The 17,500-nt window shown below is 39.0% G+C and overlaps 3 pseudogenes across 3 annotated transcripts; all 3 read right to left on the bottom strand.

Moving 5' to 3' along the window:
* Positions 1-2,736: 2,736 nt before the first annotated feature.
* LOC148735554 (uncharacterized) lies at positions 2,737-6,609 on the bottom strand (annotated as a pseudogene). Its single transcript, XR_015998619.1, has 5 exons — positions 6,220-6,609; positions 5,588-5,826; positions 4,957-5,061; positions 3,900-3,945; positions 2,737-3,410 (listed from the first exon to the last, which is right to left on the bottom strand). The product of XR_015998619.1 is annotated as an uncharacterized LOC148735554 (transcript).
* Positions 6,610-9,341: 2,732 nt separating this feature from the next.
* Positions 9,342-10,800, bottom strand: LOC148735553 (NADH dehydrogenase [ubiquinone] 1 beta subcomplex subunit 9-like; annotated as a pseudogene). Its single transcript, XR_015999384.1, has 3 exons — positions 10,400-10,800; positions 10,178-10,233; positions 9,342-9,650 (listed from the first exon to the last, which is right to left on the bottom strand). The product of XR_015999384.1 is annotated as an NADH dehydrogenase [ubiquinone] 1 beta subcomplex subunit 9-like (transcript).
* A 3,432-nt stretch (positions 10,801-14,232) lies between these two features.
* LOC148735552 (uncharacterized) lies at positions 14,233-16,900 on the bottom strand (annotated as a pseudogene). The gene is made up of 4 exons (XR_015999382.1): positions 16,374-16,900; positions 16,200-16,260; positions 15,377-15,794; positions 14,233-14,691 (listed from the first exon to the last, which is right to left on the bottom strand). The product of XR_015999382.1 is annotated as an uncharacterized LOC148735552 (transcript).
* Between the last annotated feature and the right edge of the window lie 600 nt (positions 16,901-17,500).

The raw sequence follows: 17,500 nt of genomic DNA, 5'->3' as shown, positions 1-17,500 counted from the left end.
CCGACCTCTTTCGCTTAGCTTAGCTTAGCTTAGCTGACCTCTTTCGCATAGCTCTTTCGCTTAGCTGGTTATTATTTTTTTAATCCCTGTTACCCCGTCCCCCTCCACCCAAGAACAAGATTCGATCACCTAGTATGAACATAAAGCAAGAGATTAATCCTGTACAAATCTGTCTCCACCCTCTCCCCCCTTTCCTTTACAAGGTGGGGGGCGAGTGCGGTAACAGACAAAGGAGACTTAAACAACATTCCCGCACGACCGAGACACGTAGCAGAGTGACTTCGAACAACTATTAGAGACCTTAAGATACCCCGAAATCGGTGTACGGGTAACGGGTAACGGGTAGCACCATGTTTTTTTCATTTTGCAATGACGTTATCGATCTTACCCGGTAGACCCAGCCGTTTTTCCGAGATAGACACCAGTTTAACCGTAGAAGAATTACGAGTACGAGAAGGACGAGCTACACGATGGAGAAACGAGTGAGTTTTGGAGACGTTTTAAGTTGTTTGACTCCTTGGCAATGTTATTACAAGTTTGTTGAAATATTTTTTCCAAATTTTAAATTTTAGCGATGAAGAAAGGGCGTCAAACTGGATTGACTTTGGATCTCAAATCCGAGGGTTGAACTCTGAGACGATATCAATTTGTGGCGGTAATTTGGTGGATTTCTGACAATTTCTCCAACGGTTGTGTCTCCCAAAAGCACTAGCATTGACAAATATGGCATGGGAGTCAATGCTGAAGTTGACAATCAAAGAAATTGTTTGGTGATGTGCCTCGATCAAATGGCGGGGTTTGCGATAACAAGTGTCGTGCGCTCGCGCTGTCGAAGAAGAAGCATATCATCGGCGTACTTTCTAAAGACAGAACATTCTTAAAGGAGAATTTTGGATACATTTGATAGACTTAATTAAGCAATTTAGATAACTTATTTCTGAAGAAAAAGAGCAAACCTTGCCGCCGCGGCCGCCATCTTTGTAAACAATCGTTACAGATTCCTGCGTGTTAACTCTTCGGCTATCTTAATCAAATTAGCGCCGCACATGAACATTTTACGTGTACGGGTACACTACCCGTACCCGTACACCGATTTCGGGGTATCGTAAGGTCTCTAAATAATATTGTCAAACATTCGTTTCCGTTTAAACTAGACCTTGTTGGTTGAATTGATTTTTTAACCGAATTGGTCTTTTAACGGCAGAAAAGGCTGGCACAGGGCGGCTAATAATGTCGTCAAGATTTATCACACTCTCGACATAAGCAGTTTTTGGTGAACATTGGTAAACGAGTTAAAGTTTTACTTGTTTATAGATACCGTACGTTCGAAATAACAGAATCCTGCTGAGAAATACTTTTTGCAAGTTTCTCTCCAAGAAGTGGAACATTGACAAGAAAGTGAACATGACATTTACATTTTTTTTTTTTTTTTACCTATTTACTTGTACAGAGTCGAGCTACACGGTAGATCAGAAATGGATATTTTGGATGGTTCCAAACGCAACTACAATGCGCAAAATCCACAAAAATTAAAAACCGCAAAAGTTCATGCTATACATGTCAAAATTTTTTCTTGGAGCTTGTTAACTCTCCAGTTGGATCCTCAGAGTTCGATTTCTTTTTCTACGGGTACTTCACACGCACTAGTACGTCCATTAAAATAATATTTTAAATTCTGTTAAAGATGCGTTTGTCATATTCTACATCTGCGATTGATTCTTTGGCAAATGAAAAAGGCAACTTTGAAAGCATTTGGATGGTTCTTTATATAGTGAGGGCGGCAAAGACTTTATACGCGATGCCTAAAATTCATATGTGATGGTTGAATTTTACAGAAAGGCGATGTGAGGGGGACATTTGAAGTCAGGTTTCTTTTTAAATTCGCAACGCGTGAAATACTGTTTGAAGTACACGTGACGCGTCGATTTTCCTCATATTCGTGCGTGAAACAGAATCAGGACCCTCTTTCTGCCCTCTCTTGTATAGTTAACAGGTCTGGAATGAAACTTTAGCGGTATGTGTTCCTAGTGGTGATGAACACTTTCAGACCACAATCATTTCGTCCTTATTTTTCATTGTTCTTTATTTCATCTGGCAAAGTCAGTTTTCGATTCTTGGTTCTAGTTATATTCGCGGAATCTTTCCGGGAGCATCTCGATGACAGCGTTTCGAATGTTTCTTATCTTCCAGCAATAAAAAGCGGGATTCACGGCCTGTCCCGCCCCGCCCCGCCCCGCCCCGCCCCGCCGCCCCGTCCCGCCGCCGCCGTCGCCGCCGCCGCCGCCGCCGCCGCCGCCAGGTAGAACTTCTCAACGGCACTTCGGCTAAAATCCACGTAGAGACAATTCATGGTAAATTCAGAATAGTTTGAATTTACTAAATTTCCAGTAAAGTTCTGGTCGGTTGACGATTGATTTAATCCTTCCACTTTTAAGCTGTAGATGATGCCAGTTCAGTTGACGTGGGTGAAATGACCCGACAGAATGTACTGAGTGCTAAACCCAAACTATGTTAAGCACTTACCTGAATTCGTTTCTGTGGTTCCTTGTAGAATATGTTCACTGTACTTTTGCCAAACACAGGAAAAGCTCCTGAACGTTTCAGCTTGGATTAGATGAATAGATCCCGAACAATGAAGAGATCTAAGTTTTCTATTTTTACTTCCTACTATTTGTTTAGCTTTACGAGAATACACGGATAAATTATATCCGCGACGATTAAGCGGAAATCCTCCTCTCAATGAAATAAGTTTTGCACGATTTATCACCTGATCAACAAACGAAAATTAAATCCACAGAAATTTACCCAAACTTAAAAGGAAAGTAAGAATTTATCCATATAAATCGTTTTGAATTCGTCAACAAGTTTTAATTACTATGCAATAAAGATATCGATGAGCATTCCACATTCAATTTGCACAGGTTTGTTGGCTGAAATGCGGGTTACTTCAAATATCACCTCAGACAAAACCGTGTTTATTTTGTGTTAGTTTTTACCCGTCTGCACTGATACACCTGCTTACTATGTTTTTGTTTGTTTTCTTTCGTGATACGAAAACAAGTCATTTCAGTTGTATTGACATTTACTAGCCCTTCGTATCTAGTTTTAAAACGTAAATCATTTTGAAATCATTTCCAAGAGTTTCCGGGCAAAAAATATCGATAACAGATCAGCCCGCAATTTCACAAAATGACCCAAAATACAGCACAGAGAATCCTCAATTGATAAACAAATTTGGAATGGTCAGCGCGTCTTCCAAGTTTCTTTGGTCGAGAGCTCTGTTTATCGACTTTGTTAAGCAGATTGGAGGGGTGAGTAGTGGTAACAAGCCTACTGAGGGGTCCCTTGCGAGCAAATTCCTTCTTCGTGTATTCGTAGGATGGATATGATCTACCAAGAAAAAATGTTATCTAAAGGTAAGAGAAAATAGCAATAACGAAAAAACTTTTAGATCAAAGAGCAATTTTCAAGTAGTCTCCGAGATGTTTTTTTCAATTTCTTTTCCCAAAGATCGATTGGTCCGAGAAATTCGCTCCATTCTCTCAAGGAATCAGACCCAAAAATAAACCAAAGGGACTTGTTAATCCTTTAAAATCCCAGGAGTGATCAGCATCTAATTTCTCCTCTCAGTGACACTATTGAATGATTCATTGAGTTTATGAGAATAATGGAAACGATCGCTAATCTACGACGCTTTGATTGTGAAACAAATTCTCCTTGTCGGTACCAGAGAATAATGTATAGCGAACAGTATGGAGAATATCGATGCTGATGTTAGGGTGTAGATGTCTGCGTTGGGGGAGATAATTTATAATATTTACTCTCGTTGGGTCTTAGCGACATTTTCCGATATCATATATAAAATGTCAAGACAAACTGGAAAGAAAAAGTATAGCCACTGGATATCGGCAGATGTAGCCTTCGTACCCTAGAGTTGGCCTAGTGCTGAAATGCAAGCAATGAATGTTTAGTATGATCTGCATAATATCACCGTTTATTATATGGCTGTGTCTCACAAGGACTAGAAATTACCGAATTCACGAATTTGATTGGCTGAAATCAATATTGAAAGCGATCTAGATTTTCCCATCTAGACCGGCTTCTAGACCGGTCTAGAAAAAAAAGGTACAAAGAATATAAAAACTTGGCATGTAAGACACAGCCATATAATAAACATCTTATTAACCGAGCTAGGTCGGTCTGTATGGGAGATTCTCCCATACAGACCTCCCGCTCGGTTAATAAGAACTAAGTATAACACCCACGGAAGACAAAATTACTCTTGGTCAAAGAAAGAAAAAAAGGTCCAAGGTTTCCCCAAAAGCGAAGGAGGATCTAGGAAAGGGGAAAGGGGGAGCTAGGAAAGGAGAAGAGGACTCTTCTCTCCCCAACCTGCACCCAATCCTCGATAAGGATAAGAACTAAAGGTTGATGATTTGGCATAAAAAATCGATTATGATGAATGATGAGCAAGGGAGATACTAAATCCAGCTCCCGGTACCGATCACTTTAACGTTATTAAATATCACTTCTGAAACGTAGTCAGCAGAAAGGTTCACCCGCGTTCGCTTCGTTACCGAAGTTATTTCTCAAGATTTCTGACAGAAAAACTCGAAAATACAAATTCAGACTCGTGTACGTCAACCTTGAAATTTAGTGCGAGACTGGTTTCATCTTCTAACATCATATCATCGTATTCAACATCACCAAGTTTTGAGAGAAGATATTTTTCTACAAATTTCATGAACTGATACTGCTGCTGCCCCCCCCCCCCCCCCCCCCCCGCATGCCCGCAAACGGCGCTTGGAATGAGTGATGATTTGCTACCCAAGCGACTCCAGAAGGCACCACGCGTAGGAATTCCTTCTCAATCTTCTCGCAATTCTGCAATTAGCTTACGGACCTTTCACTTGTGCATCAAAGCAAAACTTGGATTATTTTCCTCAGTCAACTTACAATTTTATGTTTCTATCTTCTCCTCTCCCCGGAATTTTTGGCATTCTGATCGGTTTTTTGGCTGGTTTGACTGTCATGACTCGTTCATTTTCATTTCCCTTTGGTCTAGGAGGAAGATATGAAGAATTCATAATGAAGTTCAAAGATTTTAGCTCAGTCGTGGATACATAAAGACGACTAGTGTTTATTTTGTCACGACACGTACACCGCTCGTGACGAATCTAAACAAAGAATTTTTGATTTATTTCTTCAGGTATAAAAACATTCTTCTGACATTTGTTCAGCAGACAATTTGTGACATTGACTTTTTTTCATTGTAGACGATTGTTTAGTTACATGAGTGTTGAAATGATTTTGCTTTACTTTGTTCGACGATTACACTGTAAGAGTATGAAAAACTTCCTCAACCAATCAGTTGCTAAGCTAAAATCAAGGGCGTTGTCTAGTTCCATGAGAAGTTTGTTCGTTCCTTCTTTGAGTTCTTATTGGCTCCTTTTCAGTCCTCTTTCTCCTGATTTGACATTGTGATTACTTAGGTTTATATATTTCAAGCTACAGGCCTCCCTTTTCCTTCGCCTATTCCTCTCCAGATCATTCATTCCTCCAATTACACAACATGCCATTTCCCTACCTGGTGGATGACGTTAACATGGCGGGAAACAAGCCGTCGGACTCGTATTGATGAAACTGATTGGGTCTTGTTTGGACTTGGTCCCAGACACGCGCAACTCTTTGCCATATTTCAGGCCTGGGCTCGTATCTAACAGCTCGATATCTCACTAGATCCTCATTTTCCTCGTGTCTAGGCAAAGCGACTTCTTCGTTTATACGCGCTGGAAGTTTCTCGTCATCAACAAAGGCTCTATCACTCTTGCGAATGGCAAGATGAACAATTAAACGAATCATAACTGTTAGACTTCGTAAGTGGCAGATTCAGCCTCAATAAGATGATTTGAAGCTTTTTGAGAGGAAATCAGGCCAGTCATGAAATTTGGAGAACACTTCCGGTTCCACCTAATCATTACTAAGAAGATATAATAAAGGTACTTGTTGGTCTCACAACGTTAACTGTGGATTCTTGACACGTTTCCGCACTTACAAGCGACCGAGAGTATTGGTACTACTCTTCAGTTTATAACAGTTCATAAATGATGCTCATAGTCGGAATTAATTTTCACCCCCTGCCATTCTCCATTGATTCTCAGACTACCCCACTCCTCCCCTTCCATTCCTTGGATTACAATTCTTTAAAGCTCAACTCACCCTTTCATTTAAAACCTGGAGCTCCTTCCCACTTTTGCTCTTTATCTTTACTTGCGGAAGCGTCTCGCCTGACTCCTTCGTAGAGAATTCATTCCTTTTTTTCTCTTTTAATCCCCTGATGTTTCCTTACCCTAGTACGGGTGGCCTACTTGTCATCGAGAAAGGTCGGTGCGGACTAGTTGGTAGATTATACGGAAATAATCGTGGATTAAGTTTCGCATTTTCTGTAACGAGACTCGAGGTGGTTTGATATCTAACGGGAACCTGTGGACAACGTCTTGTTAGGAGCCTAGTTACATTATTTAGCGAAACAGCATCTGATTTTTCAGCCATTGCTAATTCGTGCTCATGAACTACACCACTAAAAAAAATTTTCTTATGCTGTGCGCAAGCGTGTATTATGACGTAACATTTAGCATAAAGATTAATTAGCTGATTACCTCACGTGCGTTTTAACCCTTTATGAATTAGACACAATCGAAATAAGGCGAAATATTTTTGTCCTCGCCTGAGAAGAGTGATGACTGGAACGATTTCAATTGACATTAGCCGCTGACTTGATGGCTTACAATCTTCCTTTTCAGTGTTGGAAACAAAGATCGACTGTCAATTAGTTTTTGTCGCCTAATAATATACATGAAAAAATTTCTCAGTTCTGATTGGTTAAGATGAATGCAGTTTTCAGTTAATTCAGTGCAGAAGAGAGTTAATTCAGTGCAAAGAAAGAAACAAACCAGACATTCTGATTGGTCAGAATGATTGGTCAATGTCAATATCAAGGTCAAGGTCAATGTCACTTGCAGGATTTGAATACATTATTTTTGCACGTGATGCGCGCGCTTTTCTTCTGCGTAGTTATGAGAAGCTACCTCGTATTTTTTCATGTATATTATTAATAGATAATCACATGATTTTCTCGTGCAATTTGGAATAAATAAGCACTTGTAAATTCTTTCAAAGACCACAAATTGCACTCGCCCTACGGGCTCATCTTTGAAAAAATTTACTCGTGCTTATTTATTCCAAATTGCACTCGAAATCATGTGATTACCTATACTTAACGCGTGCGTTTCAGCCTATTTACCTTACTGTTGGGCCCAGTTGTTCGAAGGCTGATTAGTGCTAACCCAGGTTTAAAATTTAATCCAGGTTTCTATATTTCTCTGTTCAAAAGTGGTTTCGGGATGATTTTTCCCATTTTATTAGAGCATTCAATTATCAAATTGTAGACAAATGGAATTAAACGGAAGTTTTCTTTTTAAAGCTTTCAGATCTGAAATCAAATTTGACACTAATCCTTGGTTATTTTAACCCGCCTTTGAACAACTCAGCCCTGGTCATTAATTAGGCATGAAAAGGACTGTGCAGTGGCCAAATGACAATCCTTTTGAAAGATACAATGGTTTTTCCAACCGAGTTTATGATATAAAGCGGCCACCGTAGGGTATCGAAGGCTGACTTTTCGAGCGTTCTATTAGCGCTTCGTCAGAATGAACGCAGCGCCATACTTTCTTTAGAAACTTGGCCCTGTTTTCATTTATCGTTTTGAAAATGTACCCGGGTGGCGTCTGACATCACAGTCGAGTGAGGAAAAATAATAAGGCGTAACTAACCTCAAGGCACGGGAAAACGCTAGTCACCGGGGAGAGGGGGTGGTGCAAGTTTTCTTTATAATTTGCAGACCGTAAAAGCTATTAAAGTCCCAAATCACGTTCAGCATTTAACCCTTTACACCCTGACATCAGTATGCATATTCTCCATACAGCTCTTAATACATTTGCTAAATGCTGACAAGGAGAATTTTTTTAACAAGGAAGAGTTTCTTTAGTTGGTGATCATCTCCTTTCTTCCCGTGACATTAATGTTTGATCTAGGGAGGGGGGGTGATGTTATGAGAAATTAATTGTTAGCCACTCCTTGGGATTCATTAAAAAGTAATTGATGTGTCCTCTACGAGAGATAAGCAGCATGGGAGATTACATGTTGGTAGCCGAGCACTTGTCTGACAGCTAACAGTAGTGATCATGTACAAGTCGGGACATGCTTAGCGCAGGGTCTGCAAGCATTCGATTAAAGACCAGCCCTTAATCTCTAGAAACTGGAAGAATAATTAATAGTTTTAAAGCTGGTTATTAGACTTCTTAAGGTGTCATTCATAGTAGTACATCACTCTCTTCAAATTTGAAGTGTCATGCACTCTATCATACGATACACTTACTATGAAAAATCTGATTGGTCAAGGGCATTCAGTCAATACAAAATTGTATGTAAAGTTAAGTTAATGAAATATCTGCAGCAGATATTGCATTTATCATGTTGAGCTCAAAGTCTGCCAAGTTTCAAAGCCCCTCATTTGTGCAGTGTTTTGCAAACTCTGAGAAGTGCCTTCTTTTGCAGATTGTTTAAAAAATACAAAACAATTTATGAATGATATCATCATTTATCAACCCTGTTTGTGTTATCTGTCTTAGCCTTCACTTTTGGTAGATAAATCAGACCTCAGTTTTGATAACTCATTATATCATGCTCAACCTCATCCAATTATTGCTTTTATTATCCAACTACACTCTGTACAAGACAAATAACACCTAAGACGAGTACAAATATTATGCAATATTTGTACTCGTCTTAGGTGTTATTTGTATTGTACAGAGTGTAGTTGGATAATAAAAGCAATTATTGGATGAGGTTGAGCATGATATAATGAGTTATCAAAACTGAGCTCTGAGTTATCTACCAAAAGTGAAGGCTACGACAGATAACACAAACAGGTATTATATTATGCAATATTTGTACTCCAGAAATATCTTTGAAATTTGCCTGCACTGAAATAAGAATTTGGCATATTGGATAATAATTCTCTTATTAGACATTTGTTTCATAGTATTGCTGAGTATTTTAACTCATTGTTTATATTTTGACTCGCCCTAACGGCTCGTCAAAATACAGTACAACTCATAAAAATACTCAGTGATATTGTGTTCAACCTTCTTCTACACAAGGAACAAGCTGCTTTTTTATTTCTTCATTTCAAATACCTTGGGCCCTCATTAATTTTTTCGAATGGTTCCTTTACCACTTCATCTACTTAAGCTAAAAACAAACAACATTTCTCAATAATCTCCAAAGGTAAAGAAAAAAATCCTTTATTAACAGCCTCAACAATCTTCTCATGAAAATTTACACTAATACTGCTTTTGTTCATATAACATCATCCCTAGCTGGAAAAAGAGCTTTCAATTGACATCATAATGTTGTGAAAACTGGATGACAAGATACAAATATGATCATACGGAACTGAATACGCTCCCAAACATTTTTCAAATGAACAGCAGCTCTTTACAGAGTAGGATTTCAGTCTATTCTTTCTCATTTGCCCACTCTGTCATCTCTTTGTACCATTCTTCTTCCCAGGGAAGCATATGAAGCATCTACAAGTTGACAGAAAATAAAATTACTCGAGGTACACTACAGTTAATACTCTAACCAAACTCTTTAAATCTTTTGCCGTGTCTCAAAATTTATGCTTATCTTAACCATCCTACTGCCTTCCATCATTACAATCTTCCTGTCCTCTCTCTTTCTGTTAATTTTTGTCAAAACTAGATATTTTCTTCAGAATGCCAGTGCTAAGAAATTCCCAAAATACCTCTTTTCAAATTTCAAACTACGTACTAGTTCATGCACATGTGCAATACGTGTGCTTCTTGTTGTTTATGAACGAAGAGTTTATCAAATGGTAATACAGTCCAATCTGTAGTATGCGGTCAACCTGTATTAAGCGATCAAACCGCCGTTCCCCGTGGGTGACCGCTAAAAGACAGGTTCGACTGTACTTGTAAGGTCCTTCTACAAGCAAAACTTGGTTCGTGTCTATCCATGCATTACTAGGACATCGATCATTTTGTGAAACATTTATCTTCCGCAATCCAAAGAATAAATCTTACAGAACACTTACATGAGGAGGAGGTGGCAAGTTTCTTTCCCATTTGCTGCCATCAGGGCTATCAGGGTCTACAACACAAGCGACAACTTGATCATCTCGATATCACCTACAAACCTTGATCAATTCTGAACAAGCTACACGTTTAACACTAAAAAAATTATATACAGAGTAATTTTAAAACTTTCCAAAATATTAAACACTATAGGATAAAACGGCAGAAGTCACTGTACTTACGAACGTAGGGGAATGCATGTTTATGTTTCTAAAATTCACGTTCGGCTGCCTCCAGAATCTTGTGAATAGTCCTTCTGTCTTTCTCGTGTTTGTGTGCATCGAATCTTTCCCTCAATTTAACTGCCTCTTGCCTCCATGTCTGCCTGTCTATGACCCAATCTACCAAATGCCTTAAGCTGTTTCTGTATAAGCGCATCACACGCTGTTGATGTGTAATGCCCTTCACCAGGTGAGATGGGACGTACGCCATGTTGGATATTAGAGAGCTTAAGCATCAGACGTTCTTGACAACACGAACGGCAGAGAAGCCGCGTAAGACTGGATCGAGGCCTTCGTTCTGGGCGCGAAATAGCAAGGTTAAGCATTCGACGTTTTTCAGACACGGACTTCTACCCGTGTTAAAATGTCTTTGCTAAAAGATGCTAAAGATATGACCTTAATGAGCATGGGAATAAGTTTCTTTACCCCACTCTCTTAACAGAATGGATAATTCGTCTTTCATATTTATTAGGCGACTTGAAATTTACCACTTCATAGTTGTGTAAACAATGCGAACAAACGAGCGAGCATAAAGTTTTCAGTGCATCATCTGGATGCCTAGAGGACCATTTCTCTTTTTCTAAATTCGTTAACCACAGCGAGATTTGTTATTCTTATGTTTGTAGTCGGTTGCTCAAAACCTAGCAGGCATACATGCGATATACAATGTGCAGTTACAAAATACAACCGATGCAGAAAGACAATCATCTATCTCATTTTGCACTTTGTTATTGTATCTAAATGTCGCTTAAGTGTCTTAATTCTAAATCATCGCTCAAAGTAATTTGTGATAAGCTTAAACCCGGTTTAAAAAAATCTTAGTTCTGCATGTGATGATTCAAATGGACATGAAATCAAATGACTTAACTCACCCAGACTTGGCGAGAAGATTGTCTGCCATTGTCGTATCCCGTTTAATCTATAGATTAAGCAAAAACCACTTTACGCGCTACGAAAACGTTTTTCAATCACTTAATGAAAAGCAGAAGGGCTTTTTATGGTTTTGAGTCAATAATTTATCCCCTATAAACAAAATAACAGGATATTTTTGTGGCGTCCTACCTTCAACCTGAAAAGTGGCGATCTGGCGTCTGCGACGTGACCACGCGAACATCATGACATGCGCAGTATGTACATAGTTCCTCTAATGACTTCTTGTAGGCGTTCGTGACCTCAAGAACGTCTGGTGCTTAAGCTCTCTATTGACGAACCACCTCATTCCCAGCAATCTCTCTGCTACCGAACAGACAGGCATGCAATGCGTACAATCAGAGGCTTAGGGCAAGAGCTTCTGATAGAATGGAAAGTCATATTTTAAGACATACATGTAACTTGACACCGGTTCTATATTCTCCCGGCAGCATAACAAAAGAAATGAGCTAAAACATGCAAAGGGAACAAAAGCATGCCAAAAAAGGAATATTTCTAGAGCTCAGGACAAGTGTTTTGTCCAAAACCTGATACAAAGATCAGAAAACTGGAGAGTATCACTTACATTGGGGGCTGATACTACTTTCAGAAGTTATTCTGTTCAAATATCTCTAAATATCTTTATGATAGTTCCCCATTGGTTCCCTGAGGCCCTCTTACCACACACCAACCCCATCCTATGAATATTTCAAATTTCTCACTGAGTTGACATCAATTATTTGCCTTTCCAGCCTTTCTCAAAAGAATTTTGTGTTGCATCCCAGAAGAATATTTTCCATGCAGACAAGGTATTGATAGGACAGCAGAATATTTTAAACCAATCAAACAATTTTCAAAATTTTTGTGTGAACATGGCACTACAACCACTTTTAATCTCTATAACATTGGTTTGGTACTCTATTTTGTTCAAGAAAGGCATCTAACCTATATACAAAATAAGATTTAGTGACACTAAACTTGAAAACCTAACCACATTGTTTAACCATAAAACATTTCAAGGGCTTCAGACCTTAAATAACCTTTAACAGCTGGCTAGTGATCATTTTTATCAAAAGGGAGTAATATATTTCATGGTATATAATATCTCTCCAAACTCCAAAATAATAGCAGAGCTTGGAGGCAGTGTGGCTGAGTGGTTAGAGTGTCGCACTTGTAATTTCGCGGCTCCCGGGTTCGAGTCCCACCCTGACCACTGGATCTGTTTCACGGTAGCCCTGAGTTCAGATCCTTGGCCACGCTTGTAAATAGCCAACTGGTTTGCGTCCGGCCGGTTGGGGTTCTTAATGATGTTCTTAATGATGTTATGTTCAATTTAGACCATTTGTTTCATTTGTTTGCAAGGACCACAATGGAAACTACTGGTTCACCAGTAATTGTGTAATCCTATATCAAGACTTTTTTTTTTTTGTTTTTGTTTTTTTTTTGCGCTGTGCATGCAGCACATGCAGCGTAGCCCCATAATTATATAAAATAGTAGTGGCAACCCATCAAACCAAAAAAATTTGGACTTATGACCGTATGGGTGTCTGTACAAGGTGCTACTTTTAGCATGCACGGTCAACTGTCCGGCGGGCGTTTGACCACAACAAGTGCGCTATACTTGTACATAGCTGAGGAGACTCTGGGTTCGAGATGAATTTAGTGGATGGTACATTAAGCATGCACAGCCGAGAGCCGTGTGGGCTCATCCTCGCAATGGTCCCATAATTATACAAATCAATAACATACATACTACAACAAACATATGAAACATATGTGTGAACTGCGGTTATGAGACGTATATGAGAACGATCCTTCGCAGTAAAGCACTATTTGAGCAATAGTGGAAATCAGACCTGAAAAAAATTTTCAGGCCTGTACGGGATTCGAACCACTGACCTCTGCGATACTAGTGCAGCGCTCTACCAATTGAGCTAACAAGCCAACTGGGAGCAGGCCATCAAATTAATTCGATATAAACCCGTAGATGATAAATCAAACAACAACAAACATATGAAACATATGTGTGAACTGCGGTTATGAGACGTATATGAGAACGATCCTTCGCAGTAAAGCACTATTTGAGCAATAGTGGAAATCAGACCTGAAAAAAAAAAAAAAAAAAAAAAAATTCAGGCCTGTACGGGATTCGAACTACTGACCTCTGCGATACTAGTGCAGCGCTCTACCAATTGAGCTAACAAGCCAACTGGGAGCAGGCCATCAAATTAATTCGAAATAAACCCGTAGATGATAAATCAAACAACAACAAACATATGAAACATATGTGTGAACTACGGTTATGAGACGTATATGAAAACGATCCTTCGCAGTAAAGCACTATTTGAGCAATAGTGGAAATCAGACCTGAAAAAAATTTCAGGCCTGTACGGGATTCGAACCACTGACCTCTGCGATACTAGTGCAGCGCTCTACCAATTGAGCTAACAAGCCAACTGGGAGCAGGCCATCAAATATCGAATTAATTTGATGGCCTGCTCCCAGTTGGCTTGTTAGCTCAATTGGTAGAGCGCTGCACTAGTATCGCAGAGGTCAGTGGTTCGAATCCCGTACAGGCCTGAAAATTTTTTTCAGGTCTGATTTCCACTACTGCTCAAATAGTGCTTTACAACATACATACTGTTAGTAACCATATATTTTTTAAATTTAACCCTATAGCATCTATAATAGAATCAGTCCTCTACATGGACACTTTATCCAATAGTACAGGCTAGTGGGAGATTTAGTTTTGTTGACAAGCTGTACAGGAAAAAAATGCGAGCTCCGCTTATAGGCTTGGCTAAATCTACACATTATGGGTATACACACCACAAAAATACGATAAAACTATGTTTGCAAAACTATTTCATGGCTTACAATCATCATAAAAGCTAAATATTTACTAAACTTAAATTTTTGCACTGAATTAACAAAAAAAATCCTACTTTATGAAAACCTTTGTGCTTGATCCACTATAATCCAAAGCTTTCCAGTTTCCTGCATATTATTAGGTAAAATAATGATCACTCATAAGATTTGGACAGTCATTAAACTCTACATCAAAATCATAAAATACTTCCACTAGCTGAGGTTCTGGTCTTGGCCCGCCAGTAAGGCCACACTCTTCAAGAGTCTTATGACGATCCAACTGTATTCGTTTGCCTTCTTTTGAGGTGCAGTATATTACAACCTTTCTAGTTGTTCCTCCAAATATTTCATTGATTATTGATTCCACAGAATAAACTGGTATGTGAGCATGGACAAATATTTGGAAATGTCCTGGATAAGATTTCAACTGCGGCAAGTTGGCAAATGTCACAAGTTGAAGTTCCATACTAATAAACCTGTAACAAAAAAAAAATTGCCAGTTAATTACCAAACCAATATCCTGAGCTCAGTGTTATCCTTATCAGTCAGAAAGAGTGGATTGCTAGCTCATAAAAATACGGGTATTTCATCCCCCCTCCCCCCACATTTTTTCAGAATCCCCCAACAGTTCACTGGTACCATTTATGTATTTAATCACTTCCACCAGAGTGTGGTGAGGGTCGCACAACAGAGCAAGGCTCCAAATTAAGTGCACCCAGTACCCCACCCATCCCACCCCAGGGGAGGACATCCAACACACAGTGATCTCGTGTGTGGAAAATTAACGTTTCCTACCCCAACTCTGCAGGAGACGGGACCTCCACTTATTCGTCCCTATCCGAGAAGATTAGAATATCTAACCATTTCTTGATGTTATAGAAAGGTAGCAAATTCTTCTCAATTATTGACCCTGAGTGTTGGTCCAGCCGGAGCTCGAACCCTCGAATTCCTGCACAACAGTCCAGCACTCTATCCATTGAGCTAACCAGGAGGCGGTTTCTACTTTGGAGTAAGGAGAGAATTGGTAAAAGTGAAGTATAGTCATAGTCAGTAGTTGTAACCAGACCTTTCAGTTTAGAGTCCACAAAACTAACCATTAGGTCATGACATCCTCAACATTGATAGAACCGTTATTGAATACAAATTGTCTGCTCTAGCTACCTTGGAAACTTTTCCTTAGATGGTTTCCATAATCCAAGTTTACAGCAAGGACATTGTTCCAATTCCTCTCTTTCAAATTTTAGAACAGGCAGACCATCATCTTGAACACACTCCTCTTTTTTGTAATATTTTAAACCTTTGGAAAACTCAAGATAGTCTAGCAAGCCATTGGCATCCCTGTCTAGCTTCTTTGCAAGAACATACAGCTCTAGGTTATTGGCTGGTGCGTCTAAATCTCGCATTCCAGCATAGAATTCCTCATAAGACAAGCTACCATCACCATCCATATCAAATCGGCGAAAGAGATCAATAGCTCGTGCATTAAGTTATCAGTCATCCATTTGTCCATACGAGCTACAAACGCAGAATGAAGATCATCTGCTGCCTCGAAGGCTGCTGCGGCTTTCTCTAGTTTTTCCTGATAAATAGAATAAAAGTGTTCAATTTTCAATAACTCTAAAAGGGTTGATCCTACAACGTTATGTTATTGATAAGAAAGATCTGCAAGGTCTATTTGGGGGTGACGAAGACTTGTGTACACCCGAACAATCATAACAAAGAGTGAATCTAATGGTACAGCTACAGAACTTGAGAGTCGGGTTTTCCAAAACTAGCTGACCACTTTTGCAATGTTGTTACTCCCTACACGAATTGAGTTCATAAAAGAGAAGTTTTCCATAGGAAATGTAGCTGATAGATGTACCAAAGTTCCTTGAAATTCCATCGAAGAGAACTGTTGATGGGCTACGAGTTTTTTAATTCCTGAGGACAAGAATTCAGAGTTCAAATTCTGTTCTATTCTCTCTTTTGACGGATTTAATACCTTAGCTAGTTCTTCCTTGGACTTCTTGACCTTTTTTGCTCCCTTTTTCTTTCCCCCAGATCTACAAGCAAAACAAATCAAATTCCAATGAGACCGCAAGCATTTGCTTTGACTTCCTTTCGAGTAGCTAGCCCTGTGTTAATGTAAAATCAAACGAAATCTTTCTTAGCATACTTAGATTTTCCACTTTTCTTTTTTACAGGCATCTTTCAAAAGGTCGCAAATCAGTAAGTTCGATTAGAAGTCTCTCAAAGACTTCGAAAAGTTAGTAGTTTCACCACTTCATCTATTGGAATCAACAATCACCACAGTAACAGCTCATTTGGGACTGGTTCCTAACAAAGCATGCGCATGGCGCATTGGACTATTTTCCATAGTCCTGAAAACCGCGGGCTCGCACGAAAATTTAAGAGTATTGTAATATTTAAAGTTATTACTTAAAATCATTTTAACAGACGGAAGTCTTTTACGAGGGTCCGCGCACAACATATATTTTTTTGCATTCCTAGCGTACTGATGGGCCGTTTAATCCAGGTTATCATCCAACTGATCTTAATACGTAAGGTAATCAGATATGTTCAGCTAAAACTGGGTAATATCCGGTAATATTCTCCAAATAATATTTCACAATTTTCAGACCTTACATCCAAAACGATAGCCTTTGATTCAAATTTAATTCAAGTTACAATAGGGACAGATGATAACCTACATGTAGCCGTACCCTCCCCTCCCCCACAAAAAAAATAAGAATAAAAGGAAAAAACTAATCTATTGAGATTGAGAGGTATTCTGAAGCAATCGCGCAGCAAAAAAAAAAAACGTGTGGCGTTCCCAATAATTTGTTGATTGCATTTTGGTAAACGAGGTTTCATGATGGGCACTATCGGAGATGGAACAGTAAGCCCTAGAGCACGTAGTGTTGAGGAACGGAGTTCGTCTCAGGGAGTTTGATCTATGGGCGACCAGTATACCAGAATTATATTTTGCAATGGTTAGAAAGAGCTTGGGGCTTAAAAATAATTTCTAAAACAACTCGCTTCTTTTGCTTCTTTGATTTGTTGTCTCTCATCACTTTTAATAAGTCATTCATCCATCAAACATATTTTAAATTTTTCCTTTTTTCATTCACATTTTAAATAATGTAGCTGCACATAATGCTATCCAGTTTATAATTTACAGAAATTTCTTCATTTTAGTATATATTCTTGCTATCTTCCTTGTCGTTTCACCAGCTGACTTTGCAAAAATTGTCGTAACTCTGCTGTTCAAGAAGAAATTACTTCCTACAAAAGCAAAAATAG

Source organism: Stylophora pistillata, chromosome 3 (genome assembly GCF_964205215.1).
Source record: "Stylophora pistillata chromosome 3, jaStyPist1.2, whole genome shotgun sequence".
Taxonomy (NCBI): Eukaryota; Metazoa; Cnidaria; class Anthozoa; order Scleractinia; family Pocilloporidae; genus Stylophora; species Stylophora pistillata.
Note: the sequence above shows the minus strand (reverse complement) of the source record. Positions and strands in the feature narration are given on the sequence as shown.